Source organism: Somniosus microcephalus, unplaced genomic scaffold (assembly GCF_052327205.1).
Source record: "Somniosus microcephalus isolate GS21.2 unplaced genomic scaffold, FLI_Smic_1.0 unresolved_chr2, whole genome shotgun sequence".
Lineage (NCBI taxonomy): Eukaryota > Metazoa > Chordata > Chondrichthyes > Squaliformes > Somniosidae > Somniosus > Somniosus microcephalus.
Window position 1 is genome coordinate 94838182 of NW_028225180.1, and position 20339 is coordinate 94858520.

A 20339-nucleotide genomic window follows, 5' to 3' on the forward strand; every position below is an offset into this window, starting at 1 on the left:
TGGAGATAGTATAAGGCCAAAAACAGGGACTCCTCAGAAAGAAAATTTCACCAAGTACACTATCCAAATAAAGTGATTCCAATAGGAATCTCTCCTGACAACCACCACCGAGCAACATCAGCATCTTTTTGATGGGGGTTTGTGAGTTGGAATACGGACGGTAGATGAGGAAATTCCAATAGTTTTAACTCCCATTATCTTCCAGCGGGCAGAGCGGTTGCTGGAAATTTTGGACCGTCAGAAAATCAGCAACAGGCATTTCCACCACATGTTCTGCATGGGTCACATCTTGTGTAAGTGTCATGGATCATCAGTATTGGAGGTGCGCAGTCAGCTCTAATGTAAATGTTCTGGTGTGAGTAATACCAGAGGAGTCCGGTCACATCCAGTTTAAGCATAGGGGCACCACTATTACAGGAGGAGCTCGTTCACCTCCAGTGTAAGTGTAGGGTGCCACCAGTACTGGAGGAGCTCGGTCACCTCCAGTGTAAGTGTAGGGTGCCACCAGTACCGGGGGAGCTCGGTCACCTCCAGTGTAAGTGTAGGGTGCCACCAGTACCGGAGGAGCTCGGCCACCTCCAGTGTAAGTGTAGGGTACCACCAGTACCGGAGGATCTCGGTCACCTCCAGTGTAAGTGTAGGGTGCCACCAGTACCGGAGGTGCTCGGTCACCTCCAGTGTAAGTGTAGGGTACCACCAGTACCGGAGGATCTCGGTCACCTCCAGTGTAAGTGTAGGGTGCCACCAGTACCGGAGGAGCTCGGTCACCTCCAGTGTAAGTGTAGGGTGCCACCAGTACTGGAGGAGCTCGGTCACCTCCAGTGTAAATGTAGGGTGCCACCAGTACCGGAGGAGCTCGGTCACCTCCAGTGTAAGTGTAGGGTGCCACCAGTACTGGAGGAGCTCGGTCACCTCCAGTGTAAGTGTAGGGTGCCACCAGTACTGAAGGAGCTCGTTCACCTCCAGTGTAAGTGTAGGGTACCACCAGTACCGGAGGATCTCGGTCACCTCCAGTGTAAGTGTAGGGTGCCACCAGTACCGGAGGAGCTCGGTCACCTCCAGTGTAAATGTAGGTTCCCACCAGTACCGGAGGATCTCGGTCACCTCCAGTGTAAGTGTAGGGTGCCACCAGTACCGGAGGAGCTCGGTCACATCCAGTGTAAGTGTAGGGTGCCACCAGTACTGGAGGAGCTCGGTCACCTCTAGTGTAAGTGTAGGGTGCCACCAGTACCGGAGGAGCTCGGTCACCTCCAGTGTAAGTGTATGGTACCAGCAGTGCCGGAGGAGCATGGTCACATCCAGATTAAGTGTAGTGGCACCAATAGAACCGCAGGAGCTCAGCCACCTCCAGTGTAAATGTAGGGTACCACCATTACCGGAGGAGCACAGTCAATTTAATGTAGGAAGAGGGATATTTAATTGGAGGAGTGTTCTGCTCCTCCAGTGCTGAATGTCAGACAATCATTCTGACAATTTATAGACAGTTGAGCTGTCAGAAGATGTGCTTAGTGCTGTTTCAACAGAGTGCTGCGAGTTGGGTGAGTCAGGGAGGCTTAACTGGTTGCTAAAATCAAACTTCTGTTTGTTTCACATTTACTGTTACTGTTTACTTTTTAAAATCTAAATTTTCCAACTTTAAGCAGGGTTATAAGGGATATACAAGTCCTACAATTCGGAGTAGCTGAAGGCAGTTAATTAAGGAAACTCCTGTTCTCCTGTAGCTGGGCTCAGCATTCTCCTTTGTTTCAGGGCCTAAAAACGGGCTTTGAAGGGCGATTTTGCACTTAGTGTGGTTTTAGCAGAGTGCTGCGATTTGCGTAAGTCAGGGAGGCTTAACTGGTTGCTGAAATCAAACTTCTGTTTGTTTCACATTTACTATTACTGTCTACTTTTAAAATTAACATGTCCCAGCTTTAAGTAGGGTTTTAAAGGTATATACAAGGCCTACAATTCAGAGCAGCTGAAGGCAGGTAATTAGGGATACGAGATTAAGCTGGTTCTCCTATAGCTGGGCTCAGCAAGTCTCCTTTGTTTCAGGGGCTATAAAATAGGCTTTGAAGGACGATTTTGCAGGTGAGGAGTGGAAGAAGGAGCTCCCATGCTTCGCCTTTATTTTTCCTAATGTTTCACCCTGTAGGAAGAGGACGGTGTCAGGAGCAACAGAAGAGTCCATGGCCTGGGTCGGGAGCAGCAGGAGAGTAAACTTTCACAGGCTTTTTTTCAGATGCCGGTCAATCTTGCAGACCGGCAGCGGCATTCCACTGCCACATCACGATTCAAAAAGTGACTTGGGCAAGAGGAAGCAGCTGAATGGGTGGGTATGGCCAAGTGAGTACTTATACTACACTATTGTTTGACAGTTAAGGTTAATAGTTTATAAAGCTTAGAAGGGCTTAATTTTTGTGGTTATATTTTCTACGGTCTCTGTTGTGTAGCGGAGAGTGCTAGTTAACAAGGGCCCTTGAGTATATCATTTAATTGCAGTGTAATGAGTGGTATTGATTAGATTTAATTTAATTTACATTTATTAAGGGGTAAGTCTTGGCATTACAGCTCGGCCCCTTGACATTCTCCTCCTGCACTACGTGGGAAATCAGGGACACTTCCTATGTCCCTGACATCCATGTGTGTGGGAAGTGTATCCAGCTGCAGCTACTGGCAGATCGCATTGTTGCACTGAAGCTGCGAATGGATACATACTGGAGCATTCGCAATGCTGAGGACATCGTGGATATCACGTTTAATGAGTTGGTCACACCACAGGTAAAGGCTGCACAGGCAGGAAGGGAATGGGTGACCGCCAGGTAGAGTAGTAGGCACAGGCAGGTAGTGCAGGGGTCCCCTGTTGCCAACCCCCCCTCAAACAGATATACCACTTTGGATATTGTTGAGGGAGTTGGCTTATCAGGGGAAGGCAGCAGCAGCCAACTTCCTGGCACCATGGGTGGTTCTGCTGCACAGGACCTGAGGAAAAAGAGCGGTGAGCGAAACTGATATGGGATTCTATTGTAAGGGGAATAGATAACCGTTTCAGCGGCCGCAAACAAGACTCCAGGATGGTATGTTGCCTCCCTGGTGCAAGGGTCAAGGAAGTCTCAATGTGGCTGCAGGTGACTCTGGAGGGGGAGGATGAACAGCCAGTTGTCACCGTGCCTATAGGTTCCAACGATATCGGTGAGATGGTATGAGGTCCTCCAAGATGAATATAAGGAGTTAGTAGGTATATTAAAAAATAGGACCTCAGAGATAATAATCTCACGATTGCTACCAGTGCCACGTGCCAATCAGAGTAGAAATAGAAGGATATTTCAGGTTAATATGAGGCTAGAGGAATGGTGCCAGGGGGGGGGGGATTCAAATTCCTGGGACATTGGAACCGGTTCTGGGGGATGTGTGATCAGTACAAACTGGGCGGTTTGCACCTGGGTAGGACTGGGACCGATCTCCTAGGGGGATTGATTGCTAGTGCAGTTGGGGAGGGCTTAAACTACAATGGCAGGGGGTTGGTAACCTGTGCAGGGAGACCAAGGAAATGGAAGCAACGATGGAAGCAAAAGACAGGATGTAGAAAAGCAAAAGTGGCAGTCAGAGAAATCAAGGGTGTGAATCAAACAGGGCCACAGTAAATAATAATTCGAAGAGGTCTAAGAGCATTAAAAAACCATGCCTGAAGGCTTTGTGTCTTAATACGAGGAGCATTCATAATAAGGTGGATGAATTAGCTGTGCAAGTAGATGTAAACGGACATGTTATAATTGTGATTCTGGAGACATAGCTCCAGAGCGACCAAGGCTTGGAAATCAACATCCAGGGTTATTCAATATTCAGGAAAGACAGGCAAAAAGGAAAAGATGGTGGGTCGCATTGCTGGTTAAATTGGAGATTAGCACAATAGTAAGGAAGGATATTAGCTCTGGTGAAGTGGAATCTTGAGGGGTAGAGCTGAGAAATACCAAGGGGCAGAAAAAGTTAGTGGGCGTTGTGTACAGCCCCCCAAACAGTAATGTTGAGATTGGGGACGGCATTAAACGGGAATTTAGAGATGCGTTCAGTAAGGGCACAACAGTTATCAGGGGTGACTTTAATTTACATATAGATTGGGTTAACCAAAGTGGTAACAATACCATGGAGGAGGAATTCCTGGAGTGTATACGGGATGGTTTCCTGACCAATATTTCGAGGAACCAACTAGAGATCAAGCCATCTTAGACTGGGTATTATGTAATGAGAAAGGATTAATTAGCAAGCTTTTTCTGCGAGGGCCCTTGGGGAGGATCGATCATATTATGTTAGGATTCTTCATTAAGATGGAGAGTCAGAGACTAGGGTCCTGAACTTAAGAAAGGAAACTGCGATGCTTTGAGGCGTGAGTTGGCTAGGATGGTTTGGGGAATGTTACTTAAAGGGTTGACGGTGGATAGGCAATGGCAAACACTTAAAGATCGCATGGATGAAATACAGCATTTGTTCATCCCTGTTTGGCATAACAATAAAACATAACGGTGACTCAAACGTAGCTAAAAAGGGAAATTAGGGGTAGCATATGAACCAAGGAGAGGACATATAAATTGCCCAGAAAAGCATCAAACGTGAGGGTTGGGAACAGTTTAGGATTCAGCAAAGGAGGACCAAGGGTTTAATTAAGAGGGTGAAAATAGAGTGTGAGAGTAAGCTTTCAGGGAACATAAAAATTGACTGAAAAAGCTTCTATGGATATGTGAAGAGGTAAAGATTGGTGAAGTGAAGCGTAGGACCATTGCAGTCAGATTCAGGGAAATTTATAATGTGGAACAAAGAAATGGCAGACCAATTAAATACATACTTTTTTACTGTCTTCAAAATGGATGACACAAAAAACCTCCCAGACATGTTGGGGAACATAGGAACTAAGGAGGAACTGAATGAAATCAGTATTTGTAGGGAAATGGTTTTAGGGAAATTGACGGGATTGAAGCCTGATAAATCCACAATGCCTGATAATCTACATCATAGGATATTTAAGGAAGTGGCCCTCGAAATAATACATGCAATACTGGTCATCTTCCAAAAGTCTATAGACTCTGGAACAGTTCCCATGGATTGGAGGGTAGCCAATGCTGCACTATTTAAAAAAGGTGGTTGAGAGAAAACGAGGAACTATACAGGTAAGCCTGACATCGGTATTGAGGAAAATGCTAGAGTCCGTTATAAAAGATGTAATAGCAGAGCACTTGGAAAAAAGTGAGAGGATCGGACAAAGTCAACATGGATTAAGAAAAGTTAAATCAAGCTAGAGTAATCTACTGGAATTTTTTGAGAAAGTAACTGGTAGAATAAATAAGGCAGAACCAATGGATGTGCTGTATTTGGACTTTCAGAAGGCTTTCGATAAGTTCCCGCATAAGAGATTAGCGTGCAAAGTAATAAGCACATAGGATTGGCGGTAAGGTATAGAATTGGATAGACAACTGGATGGCAGACAGCAAGCAAAGAGTTGGAATAAACGAGTCTTTTTCCGAGTGGCAGGCAGTGACTAGTAAGGTACGGCAGGGATTCTTGCTAGGACCCCAGTTATTCACAATATCTATTAATGATCTAGACGAGGGAACTAGATGTAATATCTCCAAGTTTGCAGACGACACGAAGCTGGGTAGGCGTGTTTGCTGTGAGGAGGATGCAGAGAAAATGCAGCATGATTTGGACAGGCTGGATGAGTGGGTAGATGCATGGCAGATGCAGTATAATGTGGATAAATGCGAGATTATCCATTGTGGTGGCAAAAACAGGAAGACAGATAATTATCTTAACGGCAATAGATTGGGAAATGGGGAAGTGCATCGAGACCTGTGTGTCCATGTGCACCAGTCACTGAAGGTAAGCATGCAGGTGCAGCAGGCGGTTACGACGTCAAATGGCATGTTCCTCATCATTGCGAGAGGATTCGAGTACAGGAAGAAGGATGTCTTGAAGCAGTTGTAGAGGGCATTGGTGAGACACCACCTTGAGTATTGTGTGCAGTTTCCGTCACCTTATCTGAGGAAGGATGCTCTTGCCATGGAGGGAGTGCAGCGAAGATTCATCAGACTGATTCCTCGGATGGCAGGAATGAAGTATGAAGAGAGATTGGCTCGATTGAGCTTTTATCTGCTAGAGTTTAGAAGAAGGAGAGGGGATCTCATTGAAATTAAAACATTTCTAACAGGACTAGATAGACTAGAAGTCGAAACGATGTTCCCGATGCTGGTGAGTACAGAACCAAGGGTCACAGTCTAACGATAAGGGGTAAGCCATTTAGGGCTGAGATGAGGATGAATTTCTTCACTCAGAGATTGATGAAACTGTGGAATTCTCTACCACAGAAGGCATTTGAGGCCAATTAATTAAATATATTCAAGAAGGAGTTAGATATATTTCTTAATGCTAAAGGAATCAAGGGATATGGTGAGAAAGCAGGAACAGGGTACTGAATTTGGATGATCAGCCATGATCTCATTAAATGGTGGAACTGGCTCGAGGGGCCGGATGGCCTCTTCCTGCTCCTACCTTCCATATTTCTCTGTGTCTATGTTTCTATGTGCACCTGGGTGACGTCAGCGTTCATGTGCCCCATCGGAAATGATATAATCAGTTTCCACATATACACATCTAACGACCCTCCACCATTCCTAATCTATCACAGTGCTTGTCCGACATTCATTACTGGATAAGCAGAAAGTTCCTCCAATTAAATATTTGGAAGACCAAAGTAATTTTCTTCGGTCCCCATCCCGAACACCGTTCCCTAGCACCGGACTCCATCGCTCACCCCGGCAAATGTCTGAGGCTAATCCAGGCAGTTACCAATCCTGGTGTCAAATTTGACCCCGAGATGATCTTCCGAACACATAACTGCATCATCACTAAGACCACATATTTCCATCTCTGGAACATTCCCTGACCACGCCCCTGTCACAGCTCGTCTCTGGCAGAAACATTCATCCAAGCCCTTCTTACCTCTAGACTTGTCTGTTCCAACACACTCCTGGCCGCTCTGCCACGTTGTACATTCTGTTAACTTGAGGTCATCCAAAACGCTGCTGCCCGTGTAAGATTCGCGAAATTTTCATTAAATCATCACGTCGGAAAATTGGATTAATAAAACAGCTTTATTGACCAAAAGAAGCTTATACAGAGAAACCTTTGTTAAAAGGGCACACAAAATGGCCGCCAGACCTCGTGACCAGCTCCTCAGACCATTTGAATTTATGTTACTGCAAGCCAGACCGGCTTGTGGATTGAGGGCATTATAAGCCCGCGAAAACCAGTTTCGGGAAGCCGAAACTCATGGAACTGAGCATACATATTGATTAGATTATAACTACAGGACAGATTTGGGTGGCAGGATGAGAACCATCAAGAAATGGGCGGACAATTGAACGAACGCTTTAACCCATTACACTGTACAAAGAGAAGCCATTTAACAGACATCCAGGGCAATCTCCAGACCGATCAATATACAAACCAAGTTACAGTAACAAAGCAAAGACATTATCGGCCCAGGTAGGCCAGTTAAGCTATCACCAACTCCCGTTATAAAGACAAAACACCCCTGCAGAGAGTTCTGGCCGCCAAAGTTATTACAAAGACAGGACTATGATTTGGCGGGAGATAAGAATGTTCCAAAAAAAGGTATAACTGTGGATGGAAAAAGTCCATCAGAAGCACTTCGGTTCGGAGCATCGAAACTCTTCGGTTCGGAACGTGTTCGGTGTTCGGCCAGGCAAGGCCCGGCCACGACGAGAAGAATTCGGCTTGGAAGCCAGCTCAGCCAGGCAAGGCCCGGCCATGACGGGAAGACGACGAGGGAGGCCCGGGTACTTTTGTCGGGAGATCATCGACGACCCAGGCCGGAGAAGAAGACACTCAGGTCCCGGAGTGTTCCTCCAGTTTATTTAACAACACATCGGTAACGGATCCATCCGTGGCGAGCGCTCACCAAGGCTGTATCGGCTGCCTCCATCGCAGGAGAACCAAGAGGAAAACAAGCTGCGCCAGAAGCTTCCAAAAACACGTGACGACGGAAAGCTGTGTCGAAAGGCTGCAGAGCCTTTTTCGCAATTCTTAAAGTGGTGAGCATAATCCCGAGTCCCTCAAATCGAAACTTAGGGGAGGGGGTTAAGGGTAATTATAATGTGTTACCCCTTTCACGATGTGCCGTGTGTTCCCCATTTCTATAGAGTTAAGTTTATAGATGTGTGCATGCTTGTAGTTGCTTTAATCTGTGCATATGACATGTATTTTATAATGCTGCAAACTGTTCAATAAAGGCATCCATTTCGTGCTATTCGACCTGGTCTATTCAGTTTTCCTGCACTACAGCTCCCTCCACCTAAGTCCAAGGTCTAGAACCGTAGGGGCGAGTGGGTCGAACCACTCATGGGTAATTATTGCAAGAAGCCTGGCAGGAGACCAGAGCAAGCAAGAGAAACCCCCTACAGAGATGGCGACTGCGGCAGGACCTTGGCAGCAGGAATGAAGTGTTTTAGATCAAGGTCTGAATAAACGAAATGTGATGGATGAGAGAATAGCGGATTATGTTTTTGGGAAGGTAAACCTTACAAAACAGTGGATATCTGACCTATTAAGAGATAGGCGCCCACTAGACGTAGCCATCAAGTGGACAGAAAGCAAAGAGCACAAAAGATCTGTAGAAAAAGCGGTCTGGCTGATGTGCTACAAGAAGCAAGTCCAGCTTTTGGACCAAGTCGTTGTAGCACAGACAGCCCAGATCAGAGGGTTACTAGCAGAAGTAGAGGAAAAGGTTGTGGGAGGAAAGAGACTGATTGCATCGCTCAACGCGCTGAATCAGGAATGCCACTCAGTAACCACTCGCCATGAGGCCAAGATAGATTACTTGGAGTGTCAGGTCACTGAGGCCAAGTCCAGTGAAGGAAGAATAAGAGACAGGTGTGTCCGCCTAGCTCAGCAGGTAAAGGCACAGGAGGAGAGTATTCTGGGAGCTAGAGCAGCGTACAAGATGGCCATCGAGGATAGGTCTGAGAACGCCGACCATAGCGCTTGCCAAAGGGAGCTAGAGGACCTGAGAACGGCCCTAGCGAAGGCAAACGGCTTGGTGTGTCTCATAAAACCACCAGCGAGCCATCTACAGTTAGCCGGGGAATCCAAAAGACCGATTCCGCGAGAGGCAGTTGGGGTACCAACCACCGAGCCCTCGGCACCTCCCAGCTATGATGAATCTTGGGTTGCGGGGGAGGAAATGGTGGTATTTGACAAAGAGATTCCTGAGGTAGAGCAACCCCAGGTAGTAGGGTCAAAGCAGGCACCGATGTGTCCCGCTCGACACCGGTGGCTCGGTCCGGACGAAGCGAATGGCGATGACGGACCCCTCATGAATCAGATCGTAATGCGCCACAGCGCACAACAGCTAAGGGCAATGATAAGCCACATCCCAAAACTCTCCGAGTCAGGAGATCCCTCCGTCCATTTTAGGGACGTGGAGCAGACCGCAGCAGTTAATGACTGCAACAGGGTAGAGCAGTCCAGAATGCTGCTGTTCTCCCTGGACAGCTCGATCCTGCAGTGTCTCTCTGACGAGAGCAAGAGAGGGCACAGGGAGTATGAGGATTTATGGGATGAGGTCCTGGAGATTATGGGGGAAGATGACGGAAGTCCGTTCCTCCGATTGAGTAGGACGATACAGCTAGAGGGAGAGCCCCCACGGGTTTTCACCAGAAGGTTGTGGCCAGTGCATCGGCGCAGCTGCCCGGGCGGGCCGGCCCAGGACGGGCTGGACGCTGGTCAAAGGGCTCATTGGCTCCGGTGCCTGGTCACCAATTGCTTGCCACAAGTGAGGGAGCAGGCCAAAACATGGTTTGATCCCAATAACCCTCGCTTCACGGAGGAGATAGTACTTGATCAGCTCACGATAGGTTACAGGAACAGCAGGAGTAGGGAAGTGCCTCCCCTGAAGGGAAAGGTGCATGAGATGAGGCCTGCAGCTCCTGTTAAAAGAGAGTGGCATCAGGAGGGGTATCGCCCTCCCCAAGCCAAGAGTAGTTGTTACGGGTGTGGGAAGGAAGGTCACTGGCGCCGGGACTGTAAAAATCCCTGGAAGGATTTAAAGGGAAAAGACCCCTCAGCCCCAGCCCAAACATCCATCCGGGAGAAAGGAGCCGATGTGTCGATCCATCCCGCTGTGATCGAGTCAGTTTTAGAGGCAATGCGGTCTCTAATGACCTCGCAGGGGAAGGTGGCAGTCGCCAACGGCCCTGTTGCTCCCCCAGCCCCAACCGCAGTGCCCCAATGACTAAAGCCCGCGCAGCCCATCTAGCTGTGTCCGCTCCGATGTGACGCGTGGAGGAGACCCCTTGTGGAGATGGAAGTAGAGAAGGAAAAAGGTAGCTACCTGTTGGATACGGGGGCATCATGTACCGTGATCCACACAGCTAAACCTTTTGCCTCACCTCTGTCTACCCAGGCTCCATTCTCATTAGCGGGTTTCACAGGCAATGAACAGGCTGGCGCGTTCTCCACCCCACTCTCCATTCATTTGGGAGCACTCCACACCACATGGACGTGTATCCTGATGAAGTGGAATGAGGCGGGTGGTAAAGGCATCCTCGGGTCTGATTTCTTGTGGAACACGGGATCCTCGTGGACCTTAGAAATCACTGTCTCTGGGGAGCCGAGAATGTGTTCGGCAAGGTAGTCGTGATCCCAGGGAAGGGAGAAAAGGGGACCCTGTGCACCATGAAGCGGTCAGGAGGTTACCACTTCGAGCTTATGGTCGCGGACATCCCAACGGACTTGCAAGCATTTGTGTCAGACAATCTGACCACATTTGACACCCACAAGCACGACTGTGGGAGGGTCACCGGGTTTGAGGTCAGCGTAGACGGGGACCCCATGATCCGACCCCAAAAGCAGTATAACTTCCCCAAGGAAGCAGAACCCGACATGGAGACAGCAATATCTTCATTGGTGCAGCAGGGCGTGTTGAGGCTGATAGCCACTCACGTGAACTCCCCATTATGGCCGGTAAGGAAGCCGGACAATTCATGGAGGGCCGCGGTGGACTACAGAGTCCTCAACAGTAACATCCCAGCCTGCGCGCCCACGGTAGCAGCAGTTGCCGACCTAATAGGGAGTATTCCAGCATCCACGGCCACGTTCATGGTGCTGGATATCTCGAACGGTTTTTGGTCCATTCCGTTGCGGCGGGAGGATCAGTACAAGTTTGCCTTTACTTTTAAAGGGCAACAGTACACTTGGAACTGCTTGCCACAGAGTTTCCACAACAGCCCCAGCATTTTCCATCAGTGCATGGCAGGAAGTTTAAAGGAAATTAGCCAGCCCAATCAGATAGTGCAGTATGTGGACGACTTGCTCCTGTTCATGGATTCAAGGGAGGAGCACTGCCCACTATTAGCCGAATTATTGGAGCTACTGGAAAGGATGGGTTTTAAAGTAAACCCAAAGAAAGCTCGGATCGGCCAGCAGGAGGTGAAATTCCTGGGTCTGACCATCCGCGCTGGGGAAAGAGCCATAGATAAGGCTAGGCGGGAATCGGTGCAAGATTTGCCGATTCCTAACACAGTAACGGGTGTGAGGTCCTTCTTGGGACTGACCGGGTACTGCAGAGACTTCATCGAGGACTATGCAGCCACAGCAGCCCTGCTACTCCGACTCTTACACAAGGGAGTCGAGTAGTCTTAGGACGAGGGTTGTCAGGCAGCATTCGAGAAGTTGAAAAGGGACCTGCAGACGGCGCCAGCCCTAGGGGCCATAGATGGGGGGGAGGAGTTTATCCTGGAAGTAGCCGCCAGTGGAGACAGCCTGAGCACCGTGCTGCTCCAGGAGCGACACGGCAAGCTGAGGTCGGTGGTCTACTCCTCCAGGGTGCTTACGGATGTGGAGAGGAGTTTTTCCAATTGCGAATGGCATCTCCTGGCCACGCATTGGGCTGTGAACAGATCAGCGATCTTCACAGGAACCTCTCCCATCCCTCTCCTCACCCATCACACACCCACAAATGTGCTTCTGGATGGAAGGATTAAGGATGGGACCGTAAGCAGCGCTCGGATCGCGCTCTGAACCCTCCTCCTTTCCCAGATGGATCTCAAGGTTAAAGGTCTTTGCGAGCCGAAGCTAGCAGCCAACATGGTATATCCCGGAACAGCCCATCGGTGTTCCGTCGAAGGTGTATGGGAGGTCAACATAGGTTTACGGGCCGGGATACACCCCACAGGCCACGAGATCTATGTAGACGGTTCCAGCACGGTATCTGCTGGCGAACGACTCACAGGGTGTGGAGTTTATGACCCCGCGGCAAACATTGCCCTGATGATTAGGCTCCCCAGCACTATGAACGCACAGCAGGCTGAACTGTCCGCGGTGGCGTACATGGTTACCCACCCCGAGATCTTCCCAACCCCATACACGATTTGCTCGGACAGCATGTTCACATGCAATTCGTGTACGGAATACCTGGCCATTTGGTCTCGTCGCGGATATACCTCCACGGACGGACGACCTTTAACAGTTAAGCCCTTGCTGGAAAAGATCCTAGCAGCAGTGGGGGAGGAAGGGGAGGTGTTCATCCACAAGGTGAAGCCTCATTCCACCACAGAACCCCGCAGTCAGGGTAACTAGCAGGCGGATGCGCTAGCCAGGGAGGGTGCCCGCAACGGCATTTTCTGGGACCCCTATGGACCTGGACCGTGGCAGCGATCCGAGGCAGGGAGGAGACTCCAGGGAACACAGGTGTGACACCGCCCCTACACCTAAAGACCGTCCAAACCCTGGATCCCGCCCTGAAAACAGTCCTCAATGCTATTGCTGAGGGCAAGCAGGTAGAGGATCTGTACAGTACAACAGCCCTCTCCGTCAAGGAAGGCATGTTGTTCCGGGAGGAACAGTGGGTTGTGCCGCAGCAGCACAAGAGGGAATTCCTTCAACTGGCCCATGAGGGTCCAGGGGCAGGACACCCCGGGCCTGACGTTACTTGGCAACGGGTAGAGCAGGCGGGGTGGTGGCCGGGACTTCGAGACGATGTCCGCAAGTTCTGTGCAAGCTGTCTTGTGTGCGCTGCAAACAACACAGACCCCCAGAAAAGGAAGGTGCCCATGTGGCACATCAGGAGGGTAGAGGGACCATGGCAGTCGATACAGGTCGACTAAATAGGGCCCCTGCCCACCGCCCAGGGAGGCTATAAGTACTGCCTTGTCCTGGTGGATGTGTTTACCAAGTGGGTAGAAGCCTTCCCGTGTAGAACAGCTACAGCGCTGGGTACTGCCAAGATCTTGGTCCGGGAAGTGTTCTCATGGTGGGGGCTCCCCCGGTCTGTTGAGTCTGACCGAGGGAGTCATTTCACCGGCCAAGTGATGCAGAATACCCTCATGCTCTTGGGCATTGATGGGAAGTGGCACTTAGCGCACAATCCCCAGTCATCCGGGATTGTTGAACGCATGAACTGGACCCTCAAGGAAAAGCTGAGGAAGGAGGCAATGGGCTCGCCCCAGAAGTGGGCGGGGATCCTGCCTCTAGTCCTCATGGGGATCCGGGCCAGCCAGTCCAAAAGTACAGGGCACTCCCAGCACGAGTTAATGACTGGGAGGATCATGCGAACACCCACCCATATACTAGCCCCGGTGCTCACTGAGGGCCAGCTCCAAGAGGTGAATTGGGACAAGTTCGTCCAAACCCTTTTGGAGCACGGGAAACAGGTTTATGAGCAAGCGGCTGGGAACATAGGGAGACAGCATCAGGGCAATCGACTGTTGCTGGAACCCCGTAAGAAGCAAGAGTGGGAAGTCGGAGACCAGGTCATGGTTAGGAACTGTGCCCGAGTAGGGAGTCTAGAATCACTGTACATGGGTCCCTACAGCATTGTAGACAATGCCAGCCCCAAGGTGTACGCAGTGAAGGTGCCCCGACGTACTAAATGGTTTAACATTAACCAGTGTAAACTGTTTAAGCCGGGTGCACAAGGGCCAACAACAGGGGCCAGGTCTGAGGACAGAAATCCTTAGCCTGAGACAGGGTCACAGACCACACAGGCTGGAATTGTAGCCTGCGTGAGGGGAGGAGTCATCCCATCGGAGTGGGAGTTCTCCCCTTTAGTTTGGGATTCGGACAAGGGAGAGCCCGAACAGCTCGACCCCACCCCTGACCCGATCACGGAGGATGAGTAGTCGGAGGACGAAGGTCCCACCCACGACTCGAGCATAGGGGAGGTAGGGATTGGGGGCGGAGACTCACCACCTGTGGGGACAGGTGGGGTGGAGTCGGATGCCACGGATCCCAGCCGCAGGGGGGCGGAGCCTGAGGGAAGGGAGCCAGAGCTGGCAGCTGTGGTGGGACAACAGGCTGCGACGGTGGAGGTCCCGATCCCCGGTCCGTTAGCCCTGGGAGCCTCGCTCAAGGTGCACCCTCGTAGGTCGGCTCGGATGCCTCAGCCCAGAAAGTTTTGGCCAGATTCTCCTCACTTCCCCCAAGATCGATCCAGGGTAGCCCAGGAAAGACACGATTCCCATTCAGCAGCGACGGGCTGCGGGGGATCAAAGCCGAAGGTCAGTGCAGCCCTGCCACAGGGAGCGGCACGCTGCAGCCCTCACAGGAACTGGTAGGACGCCCGAAGGAGGGGGGCGCTGTACATAAGTTTACGTATGTTAAGTTTAGGTAATGATAAGTTAAGTTAAGTAATTTTAATGTTAGTTTAAGGCATGTAAACTTTAAGACGATGGGGATGTTTTAAAAGGTAGTTTTCGAAGTCTGCCCAGTATGTGTGTTTGTTTGGAAGCGGGGTCAAGGGACCCGAGCGTCCGTTTAATTAGGCCAGCGCCTATTGGGAGCATCTTATCGGTTACAGAAACCAGGAATACAATGGAGAGGATTCTCGTGGTGCTCGCGGCGATCGGTTGCGGGCTGGCCTACCGAGGCCGCACCAAGGACGTCGTCATGTTCGGATGCTCCGCGGACACAGCCCCCATCGCGACGGATGGGACGGGGAAGTGAGAGGTTGAGGAAACCGCCACCTACTTCCACCAAGGAAGATGGCCAGGATGGCTGGGGTCGAATTCTACAGAATACTGCAGCAAATCTGGGTTTGCCTACCAAGAGACTTCGTTACTGTGTCCTCGGGTGAGGATCATTGCACCCAGAGTCAGCGTTACCGTGCGAAAGAGGATCTGTTTGGTGTGTAATGGGAACGTACCGCTAAGTAGATGGTGGTGGCTTCGAAAGCTGGGAAAGAATATGAAGAACTCTACAATCGAGTGGGAGCGACTGGGTAACAATACCCATCGGACAATTACGGGGACTCACGGACAATTACGTGTGTGTTGGGACAAGTGGTGGGAACCAGATGAAGGGATATATGTCTGCATGGTGGGTTCGAAGAATGTTTGCCCCAAAGGCATATCCATCTTTTTCCCGAGGCAGCGGCAGGATGAAGGGGAAGGGATGAGGTGGGACGTCAGCACCCGGGCGTGCGGAGTCCCATTCTCCCCTATTCCGGTAAACGCCACTGAACTCATCACTCGCCCACGCAAGCCCCTGCCCACGATTCCGGTAGCACTAGCCCAGAAGGAAGGGTGCCCCACCACCACAAAGGGACCCGGGAACGGTGTAGTATTGGTACCCACCGGTCAGATGCTGTACCAAGGGGTACACTATGCGGTGAGATACAATTGCCGGAGTGGTGTCCCAAGGAAATGGAGCAATTGTACCAGGTCCTGTTAACCAGGCTGTTCAGACAATTTTATGAGTTTGACTTTGCCGACATCGACAAAGCCGAATTGTACACCACACCACAGGAAGTTTTGGATCGGGTAGGGAGGCAAAGAAGGGGGACTGTAATTGACATCTTCACTGCTTTTAGTACCGGGATGTCTGTTGTCAACGCTCTAGACAACATGGAGCTGCAGACACAGGTTAATGGTCTAAAGGCCCAGTTAAGGAACATACTGACAAACGAAAATAAGGTAGTGGGTTCTGAGCTACATGAGGACCAGGCCATGACACTACACTTAAAAGAACTAATTGCTGAGCTGGAGAAACACGCTACAACGGTAAATGCACTCATTAGGGAGGATCGGAATGCGTCCGATCAGGCTGCACAGAACGAGGCTTGTGTGCTATACGGGGCGTGGTTACTGGGCGAGGGCCGCAGTAATCCTATCATGGGAATAGTGGTGAGGATGCTGGTGTTGGGTCCCACAGCAAAACCCGCCCCGGTATACAGGGTGGTGAACATTGGAGTCATTCAGGGGAGTGCGCACATTCGTTACGCAGTGGTCCCGCCTTATGTCATCAGATGGGAGCGTACGATGACAGGCACCGACCTCTCGGGGTGTCGAAGCCGGGGAGCACACATCATCCTGTGTCCCCAGCACTTGAATGCCTTTTTAAAACCACAGTGCGGGTTCAGAGCCGCTAGTGCAAAGCCGTTAAATTGCACTATGGAGGCAATGGCAAAAGAACATGTGCCCCTACAGGTGGCATATATCGGAGGTGGAACATACTGTGTTACCACTGCAGCGCCTCACTACCACCACGGACAGCATGGGTGGTGTCCGGTCAATGACAGCAGTTTCCTTTTCAAACCCAGGGCTGAAGTTCAAGTGGCACAACAGCGAATTGTCCCCATTCCTGTACCTTCCACCGTTCACCTCACTGTATAAGAGAATTTCACGGATTTGCAGCAATTCGTTGCGCATTTTGGTTATGTCATTCCCCCTTTCCCCGAACACCTCACCAAGATTTTAAAAGCCGTAATAGTCTCACAGACGCATTTTTACACACTAGAGCAGAAGACATTGGAGATAGGGAAAGACATATTAGACATAGTCACCCCACCATGGTGGGACCTGTTCACTAATATAGAGATCCCGCCCTGGATTAGAATAGCTTCCCACATCCTAGTAGTGTGTCAGGTTTTGAATGTAATATATTTACTGTTCGTGCATTGCAAGAGAGGGAAACACCTCCAGAGGCACGAGAACACAGGAGAATGGAGAGAACGCTATGTACGAGTGGGTGAAGAGACCCCCGCTTAGGCTGCTATGTATTAAAGGATAAAGCGTCCCTCCACTCTTGGTTTTTGTTACTATATGATATAAGTGTATGAATACTGTTGTGTTTTAACCGTTGACCGGTTTTCTATTCTTGATTAATTAAATGTGTATGCAAGTGGTGTAAAGGGTATCGGCCCCTTCACATCTGAAAGATGAATGTGTTATGGTTTGAGGTAGTACTGCCTATAGTTGTCCAACTGTACACAATGTAATTTTTCTGAAATGGGAACTGCATGTGTCGTGGGGGCCATAGATAGTTAATTACCAGGAATGTTTGGATGTGGGGAATCAGGGAAAATTTGCTCACCAAGCGTTATTGATACTTTAAGCAAGCTATCAGTATCACAGGAGGGACTGTAAGATTTGTGAAATTTTCATTAAATAATCACATCGGAAAATAGGGTTAATAAAACAGCTTTATTGACCAAAAGGAGCTTATACAGAGAAACCTTTGATAAAAGGGCACACAAAATGGCCGCCAGACCTCATGACCAGCTCCTGGGACCATTTGAATTTCTGTTACTGCAAGCCAGACAGGCTTGTGGATTGAGGGCATTATAAGCCCGCGAAAACCAGTTTCGGGAAGCCGAAACTCATGGAACTGAGCATGCATATTGATCAGATTATAAGTTCAGGACAGATTTGGGTGGCAGGATGAGACCCATCAAGAAATGGGCGGACAATTGAACGAACGCTTTAACCCATTACACTGTACAAAGAGAAGCCGTTAAACAGCCATCCAGGGAAATCTCCAGACCGATCAATATACAAACCAAGTTACGGTAACAAAGCAAATACATTATCGGCCCAGGAAGGCCAGTTAAGCTATCACCGACTCCCGTTATGAAGACAAAACACCCCTGCAGAGAGTTCTGGCCGCCAAAATTATTACAAAGACAGGACTATGATTTGGTGGGAGATAAGAATGTTCCAAAAAAAGGTATAACTGTGGATTGAAAAAGTCCATCAGAAGCACTTCGGTTCGGAGCATCGAAACTCTTCGGTTCGGAACATGTTCGGTGTTCGGCCAGGCAAGGCCCGGCCACGACGAGAAGACAACGAGAAGAATTCGGCTTGGAAGCCAGCTCGGCCAGGCAAGGCCCGGCCACGACGGGCAGATGACGAGGGAGGCCTGGGTACTTTTGTCAGGAGGTCATCGACGACCCAGGCCGGAGAAGAAGACACTCAGGTCCCGGAGTGTGCATTCAGTTTCTTCAACAACACATCGGTAATGGATCCATCCGTGGCGAGTGCTCACCAAGGCTGTATTGGCTGCCTCCATCGCAGGAGAACCAAGAGGAAAACAAGCTGCGCCAGAAGCTTCCAAACTCATGTGACGACGGAAAGCTGTGTCGAAAGGCTGCAGAGCCTTTTTCGCAATTCTTAAAGTGGTGAGCATAATCCCGAGTCCCTCAAATCGAAACTGAGTTAGGTTTAGGAGAGGGGGTTAAGGGTAATTATAATGTGTTACCCATTTCACGATGTGCCGTGTGTTCCCCATTTCTATAGAGTAAAGTTTATAGATGTGTGCATGCTTGTAGTTGCTTTAATCTGTGCATATGACATGTATTTTATAATGCTGCAAACTGTTCAATAAAGGCATCCATTTCGTGCTATTCGACCTGGTCTATTGAGTTTTTCTGCACTACAGCTCCCTGCACCTAAGTCCAAGATCTAGAACCGTAGGGGCGAGTGGGTCGAACCACTCACGGGTAATTATTGCAAGAAGCCTGGCAGGAGAGCAGAGCAACCAAGAGAAACCCCCTGCACCCATCTCCTAAATCGCACGAAGCCCAGTTCACGCAATATCCCTGTGCTCGCTGACCAACGTTGGCTCCCGGTAAAGAAATGTTCAATTTTAAAAAGCTCATCCCTGTTCCCAAATCGCTACATGTCCTAGCCCCTCCCTACCTCTGTAATCACCTCAAGCCCAACAAACCCCCGAGATACCTGCGCTTTTCCAATTCTGGCCTCTTGAGCTTCGCTGATTTTGATCTCTCAAACATTGGCGTCCGTGCCGTCAGCTGCTAAGGCCCTGAGCTCTGGAATTCCCTCCAGAAACCGCGCCAGCTCTCTACTTCCCTTTCATCCTTTAAGACTCTCGTTAAAACCTGCCTCTATGAACATGATTTTGGTTATCTGAACTAATATCTCCCTGTACTGCTTGATGTCAATTCTTGTTTGATAATCGCTATTGTGAAGCCCGTTGGGAAGTTTCACTACGTTAAAGGCACTGTAGAAATCATGTTGTTGTTGTTATTAAGTGTAAGTCTATCACCAGTACCGTAGAGTCAGCATCATCGCTGGGGTAAGTGTAGGCAAGCACGAGAACAGCACGAGCTTGATAACCACTAGTGTAAGTGTAGCGGTAACAATCGTACCGGAGGAACAGGTACACTTCTAGTGAATGTGTAGGGTACCACGCGTACTGAAGGAGCACGGTCACTACTAGTGTAAATGTAGGAGTATCAGAAGTACCGAGGAGCACTGACATATCTAGTTTAATTGTAGGGGTATCACTAATACAAGGGTAGCATGCTGACACCCAGTGTATGTATAGTGGTACTACTTCAACCGGAGGAGCCCGGTTTCTTCTCGTGTAAGTGTAGGGGTACCACTAGTGTAGGAGGAGTACGCTCAACACTATTGTTAGTGTAGGGGTTTAACTAGTGTAGGAGGAGCAAGCTCAACACTAGTGTTAGGTTAGGGGTATCACGAGTGTAGGAGCAGCACGGTCACCACGAGTGTAATTTTATTGATGCATCTATTTATGGAGTAGAATGCACAAATGTAGTGTAAATGTAGTATTACCTCTAGTGTAAGTGTACAGTACCACTAATACCAGCTGAGCACTCTGACCTCTAGAGTCAGTGTAGTGATAACACTAGTACAGGAGGAGCACGGTCACTGTAAGTGTAAGTGTAGGCATGCCACTAGTACAGGAGGTAAATGGTCATCCCTAGTATAAGTGTATGTACAACAATTACCAGAGGAGAAAGTTCACACATAGTGTCAGTGTCGGTTATCTTAGGAGCATGGTCAGAGATAGTGTCAGTGTCAGTTACCTGAGGAACACGGTCACGTAAAGTGCAAGTGCCACATTTTGAGCAGCACGTGTATGTTTTGGGGACCACATATCCGGGAGGAGCACTCTCAATCCTAATGAATATGAAGGGGTTCCACTGGTTACAGAGGAGCACGGCCACCTCTAGTATAATTTCAGCGTTATCCCTGGTACTGGAGGAGCTCAGTCAACATTAGTGCAGGTGTAAGGTACCCATAATA